At 44.6% G+C, this 23,281-nt stretch overlaps 1 protein-coding gene across 4 annotated transcripts in view; it reads left to right on the top strand.

Moving 5' to 3' along the window:
• ZNF407 (zinc finger protein 407) overlaps nucleotides 1–23,281 on the top strand; it is a 443,416-nt gene that overhangs the window by 413,648 nt on the left and 6,487 nt on the right. The window lies entirely within an intron of this gene.

A 23,281-nucleotide genomic window follows, 5' to 3' on the forward strand; every position in this document is an offset into this window, starting at 1 on the left:
GCTAAGCAGAGGGTACCTGCCGCCGGTGCCGAGAGTTCCAAAAGCCCATTCTACGTTTTAGCAAGAGCTTATCAACCTTCGCAGCTGGATTACAGTGATGATGAGAAAAAGACTGTAATTCTTTGATGTCATTCTCATTGTGATTTACGTAGAAGAAAACAATGTCGGTAGACAGAAAAAAAAATCTGTGGTGTGTGTGGTGGGGGAGCGGGTAGTGCCACTTAGTGGTTCCTTTCTGAGCGCGGATCCTTTATTGTTCCTCAGGAGAGAATCCATCCCGTGTGTGGTTAGAACGACATACCTGAATGAATCAGGTCTACCTTGTTCACGCCCAAGATGAGGAAAATGATTTATTATCCTTCCCTTGAATTTCTCTGAGCGTTCTGTCTAAACTTTAAAAGCGGATTACATTTGCGATTAAATTCTAACAAATGTTGTTTTAACTAGACTGCAGTATGTGTTATTGACAACAAGCGACTTTTCTTCTCAAAATAACATTGGTGCTTAGGCATGCAATTTACAAAAATGACAAGAAAGGGTGGTACTTTTCCCAAGGTGAATGTGAGTTGACTGATTAGCTGGTATTTTAACTTAGATTCTTGCAAATTACAGACATAAGAAACCCTGCAATTTATATGTACTTTAGAAGTGAAAGCTTTAATCCCATGATTCATGAAAGTAAAGTGGTAATAATTTAAGTACCATATTTTATTTACCCCTCAGACGTGTCAGCTGATACCAGAAGTATTTCTACTATTTTGGGGTTGCTGCCTTTGGCCACCTAATTGCTTCTTAGGAAGTAAGAGGGAAATTGCTTATATAACCACATGGATTGTCTTTGGCAACATCGAGCCAAGGCATCAATCAGTCCATCTGGGTAAAATCACAAGCTGACTCCGATATTGCTAAATATTTATACTGTCAAATACACACAGACATCCAGATGAAAGGAGGCATTCATTAGGAATTCTCCAGCTTGTCAGTTTAAAGATGTAGATTAGAGCAAAACCTCCCACTATGGTACTGAGTGCTCAAGAAAAGTCTATATTTAGCCATTCTGAGCAATAAATATCATCATATTGCCTCATTTAGGTAAATAGAGAATAAATATTGTCAAGATGATCTAGAGATAATGTAAACAGATTCCTGTTCAGACTCTGTGTTACGGGGGAAATTCCAGGACAGTGATGTGCCGATGATGCTTTTTGGTTTAACCCTTCTTCCTAATCACATCCCACCTCCTCGTTTTGGTAACAGAGATCATGTTGCTGACAGATTAGGGGAAAAGATGAAGGAAAAAATCTTTTTAGCCACAAAGGTGATTTCAAGTGATGTGAATAGAACACTAATTAGCGCTTGTGCTGCAGTATTGTCTTGATAGTTGCAAAAGCTGCTGCCGAAAATAAAGATATCTGTAGCAACAGCGAAGTTCGTCTCCGAGTTTAACAGAGCTAATGAAGCCCGTCGGTCTCAAGGGCACATTCCCGCTCAGAGGCCATGGCATTACTTGACAGTTCACCGTGGTAGCGCTAAGACTGGAATTTCTTCTGTAGCACGCTCTTCTGAAAGAGGCTTTTCCGCACTGTGAGAATGGCCACGAGAGACTGAGACGTGTGGGCTGGCACGCACGGCCCCGCTGCTGAGCCGAGCCTCTGGCAGGCACGCTCTGTGGCCGTGCAGCTCCAGCCGCTCGCTGGGAGCCCAGGATGCCTCCTTCGTGGGGCACGCGCTCGGTGCTCTGCGCCGGTAATTGATAATCTCAGAAGTTATACTCAATGGGAATTTCAACTGATGTCAAAGTTTTAGTTAATTACACTAGATGATTTTTTTGAGATTAATAATTAACATCTCTCTTTATAGCTAAATATCCATAATTAATCAGCAAATCATAACGCGAAGACTAATTAACTTCAAACTCAAATCTTAACAGAAAATCCATATTACTCTCCAACATCATTAATTACCAGAGTAATCAAAGTTCCCCCTCATGGGATAAAACATAAAGCTTTGTGGGTTTATCAGCTCAGCTGTTGGCACAGAAGAATTTCCAAAGTAACTTTAAATGGCATTACCGATTACAAAATTACTAGATTATTCCAACACATTTTCATTGGCCACATGTTATATTATCAGTGAGCTGCTCCCAGCAGCGGGCTATGTAACCAGCAGAGCAGAAGATTCTCCACAGTGTCTGGGGTTTGGGTTTTTGTTTTTGTTTTTTTGTTTTTTGTTTTTTGTTCTTTCCACGGGAGGTTAATACAGTGATTTCTGGCAAGCAGGTCATTTGGTTCACTATCTTTAAAACTATATTGTGCCCCTTTGTCTCTTTTCCCCCTGCCTCACAGAATGCTACTGAGCTAGTTTTAAATAATTAGTAACAAGCCAAAGTGTACACCTGACATTGTTCACACACAGGGAATTTTTTTCAATAATAAAAAAAAAAGCATTAAAGAAAACTTAAAAATGAAAGGGACGTTTTGGAAAAGGTAGGAGTACAGTGCAAGCCAAAAAAAAATTAACATGAACATCCCGGGACCATTCCAGTTTCTGAGAAACAGGGTGGTGCCACTGTTAAAAATTGAAAAGTGTCTTTTCAGGTTTCCACGTAGGAATTTAGGAGTTAAGAGTGTATTTCAAATCCATGTTTCAATTATTGTATCACTTAATCTTCCAAGTGCATACATCGAATACATTCTTTTGTGTGGCAGCTGTAAAAATCCTAAGTAATTTTTACTGTCAAGAAAACCCTGATAAATAGGGGCTGTTAACTTAGGCAGATATCTGAGGTTATTTGGTGGCAATCAAGAACTCACAGCACTTCAACTAATGGGTTATGATCAGAAACTGTTCCTAATAGCCAGCTAGAGGGATCCGAATATGAAGATTTCTATAATTTTGTTGTCAGCTTGTGATGTACTCTAGTGCTAATTATTTGGAACAATTATGTTTTCCTAATAACAAAAGAAGAAGCAGTGAATTAAGCAGGCTTACCTTCAGATCTTTAGATAACAGTTTAAATGCACTTGCCATTAAGAAATAGCATTTCTTTTTGCTTTATGGAGCCGTAATTATTGAAGATGCTTGTCTTTTACAAATCCTCTGCCTCCACTTCTTTTAAACCTGTTCCGTGTGTCAGTCTACACTGATGACTCAGTGACTAGTGTTTTCTCAGTCTTAGGTTTTTGCCCGTACCTCCCATAGGCTGCTTACTCCGGTTAGTTATTCAAAAACCATAATTAGTGCAGTAATTAACGTGTGGATCCTTCAAAGAAGACTGCTGGAATCATGGCACGCCTCTCATCATTCTCACTGATGTGCGGATGATAAAGAGACTTAGGGCAATATGACAGCAGATACGTATTATTGCATATTAACTGCTGCAGGGAGGTTCAGACAGGACCTTGGTCCACAGAGCCCCAGCGTTTGAAAAAAGTAATTATCCACACTGTTTCTATAATTCAACTAGGTGTTATCCTGCATTTGCAGCTGTCAAATCATTTGTTTTAAATGTTTTTTTTTATATCTTATGAATACTGGAAAGTTTTGAGTTTTGCACATTATCTCTTAACCAATTTCCAAACAGAGGTGCCAAGCCTGCTTGCTTGCTGGCTGGCTGGCTGACTGGCTTGCTTTTGTTTTATTTTTGTTTTTGGTTTTGGTTTTGTTTTTTGTCATCCATTATGGAGAGAGTCCTTCTCGACAAATTGATTTCAGGCATGTGATGGTAATTTGAGTTGATGCAGGTTACAGTTTCAAAATTGTTGTCATAAGGAAAAGGCTCAATTTCATACATTTCCCCAGGGAAATTTTTTGGTGAAATCTCTGTTTTCTCATAAGCTGGGTCTGTTGTTTTCCAGCCACGGTAAATGAGTTGTATACAATTAGATTTGGCCAGCCTGCCATGGAGAGAGAGAGGCACAGGGACGGCGCTGTCGCATTCACCACTGTCGACCTGGCCGGCTCTCCGTGGCTATTTCAGCCGGAACGCTTGGCCTTCGACTTCCTGGATTCAGTGGCCCTGTGTTCCCGTTGTCACTCAGTGACCTCCCCCCAAAGTCCATACCCTGTCTGATCCCCCAGGTAGCTCACTTGAGCAGGGCTAAGCAGCCCAGGGAGATCAGGCATGCCCTTTCCACCTGGCGGAAGCCGTGAGCCACCCTGAGGGCTCTGCACACCTTGCCTTGTGTGGAGTCCCTGGGTGTAGGATCCTGGATGCTGGGTCCTGGGTCCTGGGTCCTGGGTCCTGTGTCCTGGGTACTGCACATTTGTAGGGAACAATCACGTTTAAAAAAACAAAAACAAAAAAACACCTTATTCGTACTGAGTGGCTGTGATTGATTCCCATGTTTAGCATGTTAAGAAAAAAGAGATGGGTATTGATCTTTATCCAAAATGGGGTGAAAAGACTAAAGACTGTCTTCCTTTCTATCTTATCAGTTGGATTTATATCTTTATGTATCTTTGCACCCTTCCCATCTTGTCATCTGTTCTGAGTGCACAGTGCATGTCTTCTCTTCGTTGCAGGGGTCAAGAGTTGACTGTACTTGGTTTCAGCCACATGATAATCGAACTATTAAGTATTATAAACACATTCATAACTTGTAGCTGAGAATGTGTGTGTAATAGTTCGCAGATAGTCCCTCTTTGCCTCGGAGCACAAAGCTGGCTGCTGCATATGCCTTCCCCAAAGTGTGCACTGCTTAAAGTAACCTAACACTGATGCTGGTGTGGTTCATTGCTGTAAATTCAGTAAACTTTTTACACTCTTGCTGATACAAAGACTTGTAAACACCATTCTAATTTGTGAAAAGCAGCTTTGGAAGCTGCCATGGCCTGCACGCGGGGAAAAGCGTAGCACCATGCGATGCCACCAAGCACTGTGACTCATACTGGGTCATACTCCAGGTGTAGGAGTTTTTCTTTCAGAAGTGATAATTACTGCAGAAGTCCAAGGTTGCTCCCCATGCATTAAGCACAACCACAGGCCAAGCGTGTGCCGCTGGGTGCCTCACACGCTGTTCCTAATACTTAAAATACACCCTGGCAGGTGCCACAGCCACGTTCTAAAGTCAAGGAAAGCACAGTTTTAGAAAGGCTCAGTACGCTGTCTGGCACTTACCACTAGCTGTGGCCAGACTTCCCTTTCAATCCAGAGCTGAGTCTGGAAGTTGACCACAAGCCACATTATTAAGAAAAAGGTGGCATTGTTGGCAGATAAAAGCCTTACCGGGTGTGTAGTGATGGTCAGAACTCTGACTCTAGACGAGAAGGCACCACTGACCCCAGCAGTAGGATCCCCCTCTCCTGAACTGTAGATTTCTGGTCAACACACACAGGAGCCATCTAAACCACCAATAGCTTGACCTTATTCTCGCATCATCATAGCTTAGTGGGGACTGCTGGATGTCTCCCACATTTGTCTTGTATTGGAACACACCAAAAAAAAAAAAAAAAAAAAGTACCAAGCAGAAAGCCAATATTCAGCTCTAGTATAACCAAAGGATAAATAGAGAACAAAAAGCAATGTTAATTGACCACAATTACAGCCATCTGGTGGATATTCGCATCCCCATTTTTATATAAAGCCACATTTATTGAAGAGATGGTGTTTCCCTAATTAAATAGAGTTTAGCATACATCCATAAATGTTAATAAAGATAGCGGGGAGAACCTCCCAGAATCTCCCACAGACAGAACACTAAACCTAGCCTGACAGAAGCCCATCTTCAGCTTGAGAGAATGGGCATCTCCGTTTTTTAGGCATCTAATTTATATATATTTGGCTTCCCTCAATATTGTTGCCCTTTGATTTAGCCTTGCTCATTTCTGTGTCATTGATAAAATAAAACATAGAAATAAATGATAATTCAGCCTAATGATTTTTGTCATTGTTAGACTTCAGAAGATTATATGAACTACAGGATTTACATTGTCTCTAGAAAATAAATATGACACTAGCTGGAGCAGACTCGTTTCCAAGTGTTAAAAAGAAGTCATTGAGTTACTCTAAATAACTAGAGATGAAGAACAGAAAGTCGTAGTATCATATAACTGTATAATCATAAGACCGCTTCGATGGAAAATGGTCCACTTGGCCCTCAAATGCAAGAACATGTCTCATAGCATTTGTGACAGGAAATCACCTAGATGTGTTCAAGAACTTTTCATGAGAAGGAACACAGTATTTATATGTAGTATATTTACTATTTTTTTAATTGAGGTTTAATTTACATATAGTAAATGTAATCCTCCTTAGGTTTGCAGTTGGATGAGTTTTGACAAATGCGTACAGCCACCTAACCATCACCACAATCAAGTTCTAGAACATTCCTCACGCCCAGTTCTTCGTTCTCCTTACAGTATGGTCCTTTCCAGAATGTCATGGAAATGGAATTGTACAGTATGCGGCCTTATTTCACTTAGCGTCATGCTTTTGAGATTCATTCCTTCTGTTGCACCTAGCAGCCCTTGCTCCGCCTTGATCCTGAGCAGTATTCCACCGTATGGATATACCACCATGTGTTTATCTGGTTTTCTTTTGATGGGCATTTGGATGGTTTCCGGTTGTGGGCAATTATGAAAATAGCCGCTGCAGTAAACACTTGGGGACAGGTCTTTGTGCAGACACGTTTCCATTTCCTTAGGAATGGGATTGTGGGGTCAGATAGTCAGAAATTGCCAAACTGTTTCCGATCACGGCTGTGTCGGTTTGCATCCCCACCAGTCCATGTGTGACAGTCCCAGTTGCTCCACATCTTCACCAAAACTTGGCATTATTGGTCTTTCTTATTTTAGTCATTCTAGTTAATGTGTAGTCATATCTCATCATGGTTTTAATTTGCATTTTCCTAGTGACTAATGATGCTGAACGTCTTTTCAGGTATGTATTCCTGTGTGACTTGCTCTAATTTTTAGGAAAGTATTCCTCCTAATGAGTTAAAACATATCTCTGGTAGACTAGAGCTACCTAGGTGGTGTGCGGGCCCTCCTCTACTTGGCAGTTTGCCAGACACTTTGGACACTGTTCTCATCTAGGTTTGCCCACATCTAGATTTGCCAGGCCAGCCTCCTTAGTTGCTTTCTTCTCCCTCCTTCTCTTGCTCCCATGTTCATTTGGTATGGAGTCTTCTCTATCACATCCACGCGGACGTGTTCTGGTTTGTGCCTGCTAGTCCCCTTCCTCTTTTAAAACGTGGTTTCCGGCATCAAGTGTGGTGTTCTTCTCTGCATGCGGCCAGAGATTGGGCTCACCTCTGGGGTGGTGATAACATTCTATGGTGGTCAGATTTAATGAGCTGCCCTGTGGCTTTACCTAAGCTCTTGCTTAAAATGCTTCCCTTGCCAAGCCAAGTGCCCTGTGTCTTCATGTTAGATCCAACCTCCAGCTAAGTATAGCGAACTGACAGGTATCAGTACATAAAAGGACTTGCAGGGAAGCCAGCTGATTTAATAATCAGTGACACAATTTTTTAAATTGCTAAACTGCTAGGTTTACTTCGGACACTTAGAGCTGCTGAGCAGTTATGAATTATTCTGATTACCTTCCGTCTTTGGTGTAGAGTATATACTTCTGTAAAAAGGTACTGAGAAATATGCAAATACAGTCAGCGTAAGATAATTGATCCCTGGGACCAAAATATAAACACTACTGAAAACGTACAAGAGCAGAGAAGAGCAGTTGGCCTTTCCTTTAGAACCTTTCCGTGAAGGTTTCATAATTTACAGAACTGGTACTAGATCTGGTTTTAAGAATATGTACTAGCATTTGGGGGCAAAATGTCTTGCCCTTTGAACAAAAGCACAAATTTAACTTGTTTACCTGCAGCTTCATTGGAAGGAGTTTGTTTTGTTTTTATAAGGAGACAGGCCTTTGGAACTAGATTCCTCAATAGCCCTGGCTTTGACTTCAAGACATAACTAGAAGATTCCATACTGTTCCTAGATCCCATTCAGACTGGTTTGGTTTGCTGTTTCTTACTCCTCTGTTATTAAGAGCAGCCCTCGGGCATCCTTCCGAGCAGGAAGTGGACCTGAACCTGAAACAGCCCTACACTGCTATCATTTTAATTTAAGGCCCTTTCCTAAAACTGGACACCTATGAGGGACAGTGAGATTTTCACTGTTACGGGTTAAGATAGGCGGTGTAAAATAAATATATTAATTGTATCTTATTGTGAAGAAATTATATCAGTATGCCAGATGTAACTAAAACCAAATGATATTCCGTTTACTTGAAAAAAAAAAACTAACACTTATTATTTCATGTGGCGTTTAAAGTGTTTTATTTTCTGCTAGAGATCACCATGTAGATAATGTTTGGGGCCAAGACTGAAGATGTATTGTCTATCTGTGTTCTTGCGGGTACCTGCGCTGGCTACCGCCACATTCAGCGCTCAGTCTAAACACACTGGTGCAAATTCCATTATAGCAAAGACTTTCTGCCAGGATTTTATTGTAAAGTAAAAGGGTGCATTGTCAGCAATATGTGACTGAACGAGGAATGACATTTTTTTTCTCAGCTTGATTAGGAAATGTGTGTGTGTGTGTAAAGTGTACAGCTGTGATGATCTCAACAGAAAGTTCTATATTAGACTTTAGGTCGAGCTGGGAAGTAAAAGTTACTCATTTTAGTTAAGGTGCATGTTCCTACCTGAACAATTCAGTTTCCATTGTTTACCTAAGATGATAAGCACTCAGCCAATCTGAGAAGTGTTTAAATTCCTTCTCCGGGCCTAAGTTGGGGCATTTGGAAAAGCAATTGGCAAGTCGTTGGACTCCTTCACGTTGACCCTTTGCCTGCAAACAGTAGAAATGTGGCTGAAGTTTCATGAAAATGAATCATGGAGCATGCCGGGCCCATCTATTATGCCAGCCTTATAAAACAAAAACACCAATTTTATCATCACTGTCTTTGTTTGCGGTGCTATTTGTGGGACTGTGTTATGAATGCCGGAGTCTGGGGGCGCCCATTGACCCGCTGCTTTCTCTGCCACTGTTTGTTCTTGGCTCACATACTTGTCACCCCGCACTCTGTTCTTTTACAGAATGGAAGCTTTAATGTCCAACGTTGAGTGATTTTATAAGGTTTCGTGCTAACAGACCAGAGAGCTTTGTTTTTGAGATTGCAGATCAAATGTGAAAGGGGGGGGCATGAATATGCTTTTAAGCAGAAGGAGCAAATCTCCTTTATATTATAAGTCTCAGAATCTATAAACCTATTATTTTATTATGTTGATGTCAGTTCTCATTATCTTCATGAATGGGTATTTCCCAGCTTAATGCATAGTATTTGCATGTGATGAACCAGACAGTGTAAACATGGCTTCTTTTAATGTTCCTGAATTTCCATTCAAATGGTCAGAAGTCATTCTTACTTGAAATCACATTGGGCCAGATATGGCAGCTGTAAATCCGTTTGAGCTGTACTACTACCATCAGCCCATTAATTTCCGAATCTAAATAGTGCAGTCAGCTACTATATTGTGGAGGTAAAGGTACGTTCAGTACTGGAGAGGATATTTATTCATAGCTAAACAGGAAAGGCCCAACCATACTGTCTCATTCTAAAAAGACAACAGTATGAGCCCAGTCAATAGGTGGTGTTTTCCATAGACTAAGCAGTGGTTACCAACCGGTTGCTCAGCCTGTCCCTAAGAGGATCGGCACGATCATGGAATCCAAGAATTCTTCAAGGAGCAGAAGCTGAGAGTCGTCTAGCCCACTGGGTTTTAAACCGTGTGGTAGGGAACTGAGTGGCCAGACTGCTTCGTCTCCCTCTGTCTTAGACGTGGGAGTTCCAGAGTCAAGCTTTAGTAGTCCTGATACGTAACATGAGCCAACAGTTAGAAAGTGGGCCAGCCCCCAGCCAAGCCATCACCCAGCACAGTGGGGCTGTGACTCTGCCGGCGCCTTGGGCTCTGTTAGGTGCAGAACAGACGGCGCCTACCGTGGGCTCAAGCCCCTTCGAATGGCTGTGTAAAGAGTCTGTGTGCTAATTGCCTCTCTTCCTTGATACTTTCTATTCATGGTGCTGAATTTACAACTGATTTCAAGAAAAAATGTTCCCCCTCTAGGTACACATTTTCTGTGTGAAGGTTTGAGCTAAAAAAAAAAATCTCTGGTCAGGATTTGGTGGTTTGCCTCCCAAGTGTTTCTTGCCCCCTTTCAATGTGTCCAACCAAGCTAAGTATGGCCCAAATAAATGTCGTGTTCGTGGCAGTTTCTTTGTAGGTTGGAAAGGAGCCAAGCCTTTTTTATTTAATAAGGCTGTATCCAAAGCCAGGCTACTTTTGGGTATATCCTTTAGAATGTTTAACATTGTTTCTACATAAAAATGAATTTAAGACGTAGGACAATAAAACCAAAAGTTGAATAAGAAAAGTATGTTTGGAGAAAGAACCAAGCTCGGTGAGTTTGAGGTGTGCTGGCGAAGTTGTGATTTTCAGGGTTGGTTGGTTCTTGTTGTGTTGTGTAGGGAAGGTGTGTGCAGAGGCAAGGCTGATCTGTGGCAGCCTCCTGCCCGGCAGGACGGTGTCGAAAGAGCAGAAGAGCCCGCAGTGTTTGTTCAGCCGATGGAAGTAACCAGCACAAGGGAGGTCTGGACGTCGGAAGTTACTCGCAACACCTGGGAAACGCCGGCGAAGCCCCGTCACAGAGGCTGGACGTCGGAGTGCGGGAGGACCCTAGCCGTGGGACCCGCGCAGCCCCATTGCGGGCACCAGGCGGGCAGAGGCCCCAGCGCGCCTTTTCAGGGCACGTTCTCGTCATGGAGCGTTTCCTAGGAGGCCTCTTGGCCTTTGTTCTCTGTGAGTTATGTGCTGGACGTCCTGGGATTTCTATTAAGAATTCCAGATATTTAATAATACTTTTCAAAGCATAGTTCCTGCTAATAGATACCTTGGCACTCTGTAAATGAAGTAAGACCACAACTGTTAGATCGTCAGGATAATACAGACTTACAAGCACAGTAATCAAATGGACATACATAGAACGGAGATGTATGGTGTCACTCGCTCTGTTTTGCCCTTTGGCAATTCAGCTTTGAGTTTCTTTCAGCCAGCAAATGAGGAATTAATTCAGTACTGTCATGCTGATTGTCTTGCGACTCCAAGAAAGAGTGGGACATTTTTGTTCAGGAAAATACCGAGGAATTTTAATAGTGAGCAGAGGTGAAGGTAAACAGGAATTTCCATATTTCGGTGAATGTTATTCCAAGTTTCACACACCTTCTTTATTTTTTTTCTTTTAATGAAGCTGCCAATCAGATTGTGTTGTATTCTGATTTTTGTATGAAAATGCCGTGTGTTGGTTTTCATGACGCCTGAGCCACGTGCCCTGCAGGGGAAATTGCCAGCATCACATACCCCGGTGGGAATGGGACCCAGGCCAATGCACACCCTACTTTGTCTGCGGTGGCATGAGGCCCGTGCTTCCTGTCCCCATGCTCTGTCCCTCTCCACCCTTGTTCCTCTCAGTGGTCTGGTACTTGGAAGGATACATTTCGAGCCCCCCCACCCCAGCTAACACATTAGCTGGCAGAGATCTTGTTCCAGTCTTTAGGGTATTACTCTTCGGCCCTTCACACACTCCATCACCCTCTTCTTTCTTGCCCTCCAAGACCACGGGTCTTGACTATACAGCCGTCCTCCCTGGCTCTGACTCTGCTTCGGCCGTCAGTGTCCCCTGGGGCCCAGAACTTGGCGCCTTCCCCTGCCTGGGCGATTTCACCCTGCAGTTACCTGGGACCACCACCTGTACTCCGGGCACGGCCAGACGTGCAGTCTCCAGCTAAGCCCAGCCTTCCGCCCGGCCCACAGCGTCTTGCCGGAAAGAATCGACTAGATACCTCTTCCTGGTTCTCCCACAGGAATCCAATTCTCAGCTTGACTTCTAAATTGAGAGCTGCTCTCAATGAGCTGATGCTGGAATCCTTGACATTGTGTGCCTTCAAAAAATCAACGAGATTATTTTCATACATTTTTATAATTATGTTTGAAGTGTTTGCTTTGTTTTGAAGTGACAGGGTAAGAGAGCACATTTGTAAGCACTTATTTGCAAATAAATAATCTTGATCAAGTGAGTACAAGTTAAGGACCTTCGGAAAGTCAATTCGAGGTAAATTTGTAGAATTCCTGTCATTGCAGTTTCTCCCTGGACGAATATTTGACTCTCAATGTCTCTTCTGCTCCCCGTCATTAAACACAGTCTACTGTGGGGGTAAGTTAAACAGTATATGACTGAGCATAGGAACATGTTTCAATTCTAAAATGGTCAAAGCTCCTCCAGGGCGGTGTTACACTGTGACAACTCCTCTAGGTGAATGTGTCACGAGTAGCCCCTGTTCCCGCTCACAGAGCAGGACTTAGGGTCTCAAGCTCTTCTGTTGCTAGAGGGACAAAATGTTTAAGTACTTTTTTGATCGATTTTCATGAAATAACAATGGAAACAGTTGCTCTTGTCACCGTGAATGACTTGAGTTCCCCCCAGCACCTCAGCAAACCTCTGGGGTTTCAGGAAGCACCCGCTGGGTTGAAGAACATTTCCAATGACCTCATGTTAGTCCTCCAGACCTTGCTGCCCAGAGAGGAAAAGAGGAGGCAGGAGGAACTCAGGGGTGAGTCCAGAGACTGAAGCATCCAGAAAGAAGCCAGTGAGCTAGTTCATATGAATGCCTTGAACCTTTGCACCTTCGCATGAGACCAGGAGCTCAACCCCTGTAGATGTCTGTGACATCTACCACATCAGACTCCTTCCCTGTCTTCCTTCCACAAAGGTGGACAGAGTTTGATCGCTTTTGGAAAGCAGTGATATCACAACTTGCACCTTCCTTCTCCGTGTCTGATGCCACAGATCATTTTCCAAGTCTCTTCCACTGTGTTATTTCCTTGCTTAAACTTCCTCATTGGCCTCCCGTCACTACAGACGTCCAAGTTCAGAGCCCTGAGCCTCCTAGAAGCAGAGGAGCCCTGCTTTTCACTCTGCTCCCCTCTCTTGCCCCCACACTAAGACTGTGTAGCCACGCCACACACTCGCTGGGTCTAGAATATATGTAGAATGGTGGGGGGTTTTCTCCACTTGCTTTCACTGCCTGACAAATTCCTACTCATCCTTCAAGACCCTGATCTTCTGTGAATACTTTCCTGATCCCTACCTTAGGCCAGGCGAGTTCTCCTCTCTTTGAAGGCATGGCTGTTTGAATGTGTGTTACCTGGTTACTTTATATTTTATTTATTATAGTTATCTATCATGCTAATATCTTCAAATAATTAATTTCTTAAAAGCTAGGCCATAATTCATATTCGCCTTGCTGATATAAAGAATTAAATCCAAAGAATTGAGCTTCAGTGTTTGTGGAATATATAATAATTAAGAAAATGATCTGAAATACCAAGTTCCTAGATGGCACATCCAGCAAATTTAAATAATATAAGTAGAACTAAAACCTTAGGATCCCTAGAGACTTAGAGGAATAGTCTTATTGGATAAGAGAGAATTTACTATGAAACTGTTTCTTTGGTAGTTTTGAATTCTGTGGAAGCCTTTCTGCCCGCTTTCTTTGCCTTCCTATCTTGGTGAAATCCAGATAGTAAGTAATCTTTCATCTTTCTTTGATGACTCAGCATCTTTCAATGCTCAGATCTGTCATATGGGAGATGATTTCTCACTGTACGGTTCCATACGTAATGTTGTAAAAATGGTGTGGAAAGTGCACTGATCCTAGGACTCTCTAATAAATGTTTGGGATTGGTTTGAAACACCCGACATATTGTCTCTTGCCTGGTGTGACATGTCATGATGCAGTCGGGGCCACTTCTTCATGCAACTTACTCAGGCTTTCTGGCCCTGCCGAGGTTTGATCCCAGAAGCTCTGTTTCCGTGACTACTGGCAGCCCCTTCCAACTTCATGACTTGGTGAGCCCAGTGGAACCCATCTCCCAGGAAGCCACTGTGGACACATGGCAGGTCTTTTGGAACCTGACTCATAGTGGGAGGTCTGGTGGTGTGGCCACTTACTGCCTGGTCAGTTGATCACACTGTCTCTGTCATTGCCACGGGTTGTATCTCAGAGGCATGTAATATCTATCCTGGGTGGTATGGTCTTGCTTCAGAATTCCAAGGATCTGCATTGTGGTTCATTGTCTCAGACACTTCAGGCGGCTCTTACAAAATACCGGAGATGGTATATCGGTGGCTTATAAACAACAGAAAGGTATTGCTCACAGTTTGTTTGGCTGCAGGTCCAAAGTTTGGATGCCAGCATGGCGATGGCCCTCTTCCAGGTTACAGATGGCTGATTTCTCGCTGTGTCCTCACAGGGTGGGGAGAGGGAGCTAACTCTGTGCCCTTTTGTAGAGGCACTAACCCCATTTGGGAGGGCTCCACCTTCATAACCTAACCGCCTTCCAGAGGCCCTAGCTCCTAATACCATCGCTCCTCCCTATGGAGATTAGCATCTCCACATATGAATTGGGGGGGGGGGGCACAAACGTTCAGCCTGTAGTACATAGTTCTGTACTTCATCCCCCCCGCCAGTGCCCTCACAAGTGCCTCCAAAACCACACCGTCTAATGGATCATAACACAGGGGCCAGGCCGACTCGCACCACAATCTGTCCTCACAATATGGACTGGAACAACATTCTAGAAGTGGAAGGAGTTTCCTCCAGAATCCCGAGAGGCCTACCAGGCACTGTGCTTCTTTCCTTATGGTGGGAGAGGTAAGATGAGTGATGCGTTTTCACTTTGGAGGTGATCTCTCAATAGGCCCTGTGCACAGACCCCACAAGCTTCACTGACATGGCAGGCCCTGACTCTGTAAAGGTTGTCTTCCTTCTCTGGGCTCCCTGCGACCTCCAGCATGCCAGCCACTGTGGTGTCACGGATGTCATGGATGTGTATGATGTTCTGTGGACTGTCAAGACAGTCCAGCCTCTCTAGACTGCGTTGTAGGAGGAAGTGGGAGAGTTCACACAGCCTTGAGATAAGCTGTGAAAGAATCTTGTTGCTATTCCCATGCAGTTGCAGACTATTTCTGATCCTCTTTTCTAATCGGAGTGGAAAAGAAGCATTCCGTGCTTCTGGGGCCATTTAACCAGCACTCAGAACATCCAGCACAATACCTGTGCTCGGGGCTACCGGCTGGTTGAGGACAATAATTCCCCAGCACCCCTCCGTAGAGCCAGGCTGGTGAACTGAATGGAGACGTGAGAGACACCACCCTCTTAGCATCCTGGAAGCCTCTGATGATGGCACTGATCTTGGCCACACTCCCTGGGATGCTGTAGGGCTTTTTAGTCACCTTCTTGATTTGGGCGGGTTTACCGCTTGGCCTTCCCCAATCTGATGGCTCTCGTTCCACAGGCCAACAACCCAGTTCAGGGTTAATCCAGCGCCACATACCTTACTCTGGGTGTGTGGTTGCATGCTGTGTCTGTGGACCCCACGAGCCAGTGGCAGGCTTCCTGGGGAAGCGGGGGTGGGGGGCATCTGATCCCTGGGCTTCCTGCAGCAGGGGGTCTGAGTGGTGTGTTTCCCCCACCACCTCACTGCCTTTCTAAATAAACTGTAACCAATTATAGATTCTTTGGGATTTGTTCATCAAGATTTCACGGTCAGGTGGTAAGATAGACAGTTGTGAACAGAAATAAAGGTACAGAGAAGTGGGTGCTAACTCAGGATCCTGGACAGACTCAAATATCCGGGTAACGGCAAAGCAGGTTCACATTTGGTTTGCCCTTGAAGGAACTAAGTAGCACCAAAGAGGTCATGTGGGTGTTTTTTAAGAGTGGGAGCCAGAGATGGGGTCATAGAGCTAGAATGAGTCTCAGTGCTCTGGCAGGCTCTCACCTAGCATATCCTGGCAAAACTTGTTTGTCAGCTTCCTGGATGTGTGTCAGTCACCGGGCTGTCTGTTTGGACAGGTTCGTGAATATTCAGATTCTCTGCTCCCAGCTTCAGCAGATCTAGAATCTGAATCTAAATGATTGGCAAGGACAATAGAGGCCCAGGTTGGAGCTCTCTTTGCAGTATCCCCAAAAGCGGCACCCAGCCTTTCCTAATGGGGGCTCATCCCTCAGGCCTCGTGTTCATTTTTGAACCAGTGTTGGGGCTGGGCTGACTTGCCCATAACTTCTCTGTTGCCCCCAGTCTTGCCTGCTAGTACCACGGATAATGGACCCCTTGTCGTGTCCTGTAGAGATAGTCCTGTGATATTTGAAGGCCTAAACTGTTCCTTATGAGTTTTCGAGTCCCTGAGTATTTTTATTTCTCTTCTCTGTATTCATGCCTGTCTGGCAATGTTTTTCTTAAACTGTGGAGCACAGATGCCCACACGGCGCCCTCGGCGGGCGTGACCGGCGCGCTCCCACCCTGCCCCTCCCCTTCCCCCCCCCCCCCCCCCCCCCCCCCGCGCCTGTGCCGATGCCGCACGGGCACGGCCTCCAGCTCACATGCAGCTACAACCCACGAGTTCTTTTCTTCCTGGCCTGGAACCTTTTTTTTTTTTTACTCCTGATTGCAGGACTTTATAAATACTTCAAATATTTTAATCAGACAAGATTATTCTACATATCCACATATATTAGTCATATTACACACACCGGTTTCAGATGACATGACCTCTGAACTGTGATGCATTTTACTGAAAATACATAATAATAAGGCCTAACATTCCCTGAGCCCTTACTGTGTGTGAGGCACAGAGCTAAGCAGTTTACATGGAGCGCCTCAGTCTTCAAGACAGGCATTCATAGTACCCCATTTTATAGGTTAGATTCTGAGATATACGGAGTTCAGGTAACTGTCTAGAACAATGGAAGATCCAAGATCTTGCAGATGAACAAGTTATCCTGCCAAGTTAAGGGATGCTAGCAGAAGACACAACATCCCTGGATCAGAAGCAAAGGACATTATTACAGCAGTAGCAGTAACCACGGATAGTGCTTGCTCTGCTTCCCAAACCCCAGCTCCCACTGGTGATATGAAGAGGCCCCATGGCTTCTGTACACGACGGGCTGTAAGGAACACTACCCCAGGGGGAGAGTCTGGACTCAGGGAGTCCAGAACTTTTATTATGAGCAGTGAGCTGGCCAGTCTCTTTCCCCAAAGGCATACTTGTTTCTGTCATATTGGACAGTCAGTAAATCTGCCCTTCGCTCTAAAAAAGACACAGTATCTGTCTCCCAAGGCTGTTTGCTCTAGAAACGTCCTTGAAAAGATGATGTAGAAGAAAGGCACAAGATGTGCAGAAACACAGAGATCCATGGAGAAATTCTTACCCAAATCATAGTGAGGAATAACATCCAGGCATGCTGACTCCGTGGCTCTGCTCTTTCTATTTATTGGAAAGGATGTTGAAGATTGTCCCTTCCCCTTTATTCTCTAATGAACATTAGTGTAAAGGGAGGTTCTCGCCCTCTTTCTAAAGCAGTATTTGTTAATCCCTGCTGTATGCCATGCATTGGAGATGCCCTGGTGAAGAATAGAATCCTTAGACCCTGGGAGCTCTCAGTCTAGGGGAGAAGATGGGCATGCTTAGGAATTATTAGAATTCAGTGTGTCAGAGGTATATACAAAGGTGAGTTAGAGTACCCACTTAATTTCTCTGTAACACCTGAAGTGACATCCAAATTAAAGAAATGTACATTTAAAAATATGTTAAGTACCTGATTTTCCATGGATAAGTTTTAATATGGTTGCCTTAGAACCTACATAGTTCTGTCACGTGTATTGAGAAACTATTTAGTAGGTTATAAATGTGACAAACACCAGGCGTGTTCAGGTGTATTCTCCTGAGCACATTCAGGGAACCTGCAAATTCTCCTAGCGGCCACGCTGCTGACCTCCGGAGTGGGCCTGTCTTCTGAGTCTTGCTCTGAGTGAACTAGATCCTTGCCTTGCTGCACCACTTACCGATGGGTCCTCAGGACCATCTGTGTTGCGATTTTATTTTCCATCATGTTACCTCTTACTGAGGTACAAGAATCAAATCAGAGCCACATGAATAGTGAAGGAGATCTTATGCTAGATTCTAGGGAAGAGAGAAGAACAGATACAGAACATAAACTCTGAACCTTGGGGTCTTTTAAGCTGTGATGATTTCTTACATATTCTACCCCTTAAAAACTTAAGTAGCTGCTAAAGACTTAACAAGTGTTGCTCAAGCGCTGCATCTCCAGACTTCCGGTCCATCTCTATGGCACTAGTCTGAGACGATGCCTTATCAGATAAGAGCTCTGGAGAGCCTTCTGTTCAGGGAGCACCTGGTGTACTCCCTAGAGAGCAGAGGCCATCCTGCCTAGCTTGATATCCACACCACCGGCCCGGTCTGTCATGGACTCTAGTTCAAGATAGGCGTTTGGTGAAGACCTTTGCACAAGGAGTGTGATGATGAGCAGGACGCAAACAGAAAAGTAAGCTGGTTAGAACAGTGTAAACTTGGCTTGTATGTGTGTATGTTTATGCCAGTGTCTATACATAAACGTATGTGTGCGTATGTATATGTAGATTTCAAGAAAAGATGAAAATTTGACATTGATTAAGCATATAATTTTTTTTTTTATTTCAGAAAGTAGTTATCAGCCTGTTATGGGATGTTTTGTAATTATCTGGTGCTGTTAGTGGTGTAGGAGTTCTGCATTCATTGTTGATCAGCTGCCTCCTTGAATATCAAGATGAGGCATTTGTTGATCCAGAGAAAAGCAACTGAAGGAGGCAAGGAGGATGCCCCCCGACTTCAGGCACGGAGCTCAGGGAGCCTGCTTCTGCTCCTTCTGCGTCCCCTGACGCCCTGCCAGGGCCAGGCATGCCGCTCTGTTCTCCGTGACCCTGGGCAATTCCAGGGCTGAAAGTGGCCACTAAAGCACATTCTGAGTTCTTTCCTGAGCTTTGTCGATGGCAATTTCACGTGGGCAAACAGCTGTGTGTCCATAGGAACGGTCGACATTGCTTGTTTGTGTCTCCACGTTTCTTGTGGGAGCTCCTGAGTTGTTACATGTGGCGTTGAATTTCCAGCCTGTTCAAGTCACCGTTCCCCATACGAAGCAGTTTCGGGAGCTCCTGTGTGGTGTTTCTGTTACCTGACACCGTGAGAGGACCTTGCCCTTGTGTTCTCATCCGTGCATCATGTTGTGTGATCCCCACGCACGGCTGCACGTGGCTCCAGGGCGTGCTGGCTGCTACGTGGCCACCGGTCCCTGGAGCCACGGGGCTGTTGACTCCTTAGCGAACTAGTGATAATTGTAGAGGGACTGTTTTCAAGTTTCCACCCTGATGCGGCCTGAGTAGCCGTGCGTGATGCCTTGCGTGGCTTTGCCCCCCGACCGCACCCCCTCACGAGGCGTGGTGCCCATCGCTCAGCGCACGCCACGACACACTCAGAGACCTCGCACGTGCGTGCGTCGCCGCTCAGGTGTAACGGCTCTGTGCTGCCTCCAAACACAGACACAGCAGCCACATGTCCGGCGCATTCCCACCGCAGAGGGCACGCAGCCCCTCAGGCGTCGTCATGTCCAGAAAGGATTTCCCTCCAAACTCAGAGAACCAGCAGGTGTGTGGCAGGTGTGTGTCTCCATCTCCTAAACCTGAGGTTTCCGGGTACTGCATTTCACTCAACATTTTAAAGTTTTCATTGTGTCCATTTTAAAGCAAGGGTTCAGGCCTCATCATGTGTGTCCTTTGATATCTTTTCCAGCAGCTTTAAACTTTATTATGCAGGCATTTAGATACTCTGCAAGTTTAACATAGGAGTTTAACTTAGGTATTTAGGAAGATGTTCAAAGTAAAGATTGTAGTAGTGCCTGGTTAAAAAGAAAATGTTTCTGTTTTCCACCTTGACCGTGGCTGTCTGCCCCTCCATCCCCAGCCCCGAGACACCACTACTCCATCCTTGTGTTCACAGAAGGCTGAGTGCGGTCCGAGACCGTGGCCAGCCCCCAGATGCACTGCCTGGGGCAGGCTGGGCAGCCCCACGTACGGCCCCTGCTCACTCTGACTTCCACAGAACGAGTCAGGCCATTGTGAGTGGCCTCAGTTTACTCTGCTTGTCCTGGAAGTCGTTGTGAGCACAGTGCTGGGGCATCCTCAGCACCTGCTGGCTACGCCCAGGTGAGCATGACCTCCGGCACGCCCCCACAGTCATGTGTTTGCCCTCTTCGGATCTCATCCTTGCGAAGAGGTGGGGACTCACTGTGTTGCCCCCACACGATGTTCAGGGCCACCTCAGCCACACAAGCCAGCTTAATAGGAAAATAGCAGTGATGTGCCCAGAGCAGATGATTCAGTTTAATATGTGGAGAAGAAATTTGCATTGTTTTAGGTCTACATAAACAGCCACTGTCATTCGGCTATGAGCAGATGTTAGACCTCCGAAAGCTTTGCTGATAATTAAAATACTAACATTGAGCGTTTTACCCCAACTGCAGGTTCTGTTTACTGTAAGTTTGATTTTAATGGTGCTTCTGTGCTGTAACTGAGGAGCGGTTTGCTTTTTACCTTCATACAAAAGTGTCTACAATGAAGACAAATGTCTGTTTCCTCACATTTCCTCAGGAAGGGTAGGAAGATAACTGCAATATACGGGAAATCTGAACACGCCGACAAAAGTGAGTGTGATCTTTCGGTACGGTGTGCCCAAAAAACAGAAGGAGACAAGTTTAATCTGCCTTGTTAGCCCCTGAGCCCTCCTTGGAAGAGGAACGCCGCAGACCACGTTGGCCAGCTTCTTCTTTGCATAATTTTACCTTTTATCATGTGCGTGATGTGTACAACTTTTGAAAAATAGGCCTTGTCTCCTAATCTTGTGTCATCTGTATGGGGAGTTTTATAAGCCTGTCAGAGGACAGTGCTAGGAAAAGGTCTTGGGCCCCCTAATTTCTCGACTCCGTAATGCAAGAAAGAACATGGGTGCTAGTTTGAGTCGAACAGAGGTGGCGGCCTTACAGCAGGCCGCTGGGCTGCCACTCCCCTGGGATCTCGGAAGGAAGTGTCCAAAGGCCGAGGCCGGGCGTCCCGTGGCTCCAGTCAAGCCCCGAGGCTCCTCGGATGCATCAGCTGCTACCACCATGACAGGTGCTGAGCCGCTGCGGAGAGCAGGAGGGCACGCCCGAAAGCCGGGACAGAAAGCATCCCACACGGAGCCCTCGCAGCAGCCAGGGGCTGACCTGGATACCCCCAAATGTGCACAGAATGCCAAAGGCACTCGGTGCCGATCCCGACACAGCGGCGCCTCCCCTTCGCTCTGCTCCAGACGGGACTTCAGACACGTGAGCCCTTTCTGCTAGTGAATCAGCTGGCGATTTTTAGGAAGGTGCTCTTCATGGGTAAATGACAAGATCAGAGTACTTTACAGTTTAACTTTAAAATCCCATTTCATCATTTCTGTCACATGAGTCAAATTTCCAAAGTTCTGTGACTGTCACCGTGGTCGCAGGTCATCCTTCAGCACCGCCCGCAGGCCTCTGCCACAGCCAAGAAAGGGTTAACCACATGCTCCCCTTGACATCCCTCCCAAAAAGCCTGTCAGCCTAACCTTAGAGCACTGTTCTTATCTTCCTGCGGGAGATTTGTGCGCCTGACTCCCATTAGATCTTCATGCATGGAAACGATGATATATACCTAAGAGTCTAATATAACACAAAATTTCTTAGGGTTTGTGACTTTAAAGGTAAAATATTGTCTTTTATTCTTTGTCACTCTTCAGTGCCCATGGAAATATCTAGGCCCATGGAGGCTGTTCATGGTAAAGTTAGAAATCTAGCCAGTCATGTATTTCTAACTTGAGATAAAATTTATTCTTAGTTTTGTCTGAACATCTTAGAATTTCTTTCAGGGGTGATATTTGATTATCTTTGATCACTACCAATCATAAATGTAGTACCAATGATAATTGAGAAAAGGGGACTAAAACTTTTGTCACCTAAATCTGTGTCCTGGCTTACTATAAGTATTCCTTCAGTAAAAATTGCATGGTGTATCTTCTAAAATTTTGTATTTGAACTTAGGCGGAAGGGTCTGTCAGAAAGGACGAGGACTTCAGTTAATTTTTCACAGAAAAATATTTTTTCTCATCTCTTCTTATAAAACAGTGGCCTTGGGGCACCTGGGTGGCTCAGTTGTTAAGCATCTGCCTTCGGCTCAGGTCATGATCCCAGGGTCCTGGGATCGAGCCCCACATCGGGCTCCCTGCTCCGCAGAGAGCCTGCCTCTCCCTCTGCCGCTCCCCCTGCTTGTGTTCCCTCTCTCGCACTCTCTCTCTCTGTGACAAATAAATAAACCTTTAAAAAAAAAACACAGTGGCCTTCACAAAGTTGAGGACAGGGCGATGGCTGTTACTGTAACTCTGACATCTACCTTTATACATTTATTTGTGATACAAAGCAGATATTTACAAAATTGCCTTTCATTATTATGTTGCGGTGTATAATACCATCCTTAGGCTAGTTCATGGCAGAATGACCAAAACAGGTCTGTGCTCTGAAAGAAATCTCATAGTATAGCTATCATTTTTTACAATCGTGCCAGAGACTAAAAATAATTTTAATTTTCTATCTCCAGTCACCTAAATATTTGTGATTTATGTGTGTATTTTATTAACACTGACCAGAACACATTTCTAACCCTTGAAAATAATAGTCATAAGGTACTGACCATCCTTTGTTCTCTCAAAAACAATTTTTTTTGATGGCGAAAATGTCATTTTGGCATGGGTTTGTAGGAATGAGAGGCTGCTTTCGCCATTGCGGTTACAGACCAGGTTGGAATTCCTTCTTAAACCCCTGGAGCGGAGTTTTCCTTCAGGGACACGAGGCAGTGCAAAGCGTTTGGTCCAGGGAGCGCCCCCTAATTTGTGTCCTGTTCACGTGGAAAACCCTCACTTCTTCAAAACCAGGTTTTGGTGGGAGGAGCTCTCAGGGACATCCTGCAGCAAGACCGGTAATTAGTATTGTCCAAAGAGTGACTGCACTATGGAGCAATTATTGATATTGCTTTGACGGGCTGTGCTATTGTAGGAATAATTTATCCCCTGCTTCAAAATTTCTAGAAGGTTATATTGCATTGAATTTTAATTTGTCATTTTTTCTGCTCTCACTTGAAAAACTTATAAGCTTTTGTGACATTAAAATATGGTTCTAATTTATTAGCATAATCTGTTAATATTGTTTCATTTTAATAGACATTAAGTATGATTTCTTAACGTTCTTGTTAAAACTACATCTTAAAATTGAAGTCAAGAAAAATTATATGTGGCTTAAGATTCACAGTGTCATGTGTGCCCCAAATTTTTA

This window comes from Zalophus californianus, chromosome 14, assembly GCF_009762305.2.
Source record: "Zalophus californianus isolate mZalCal1 chromosome 14, mZalCal1.pri.v2, whole genome shotgun sequence".
Lineage (NCBI taxonomy): Eukaryota > Metazoa > Chordata > Mammalia > Carnivora > Otariidae > Zalophus > Zalophus californianus.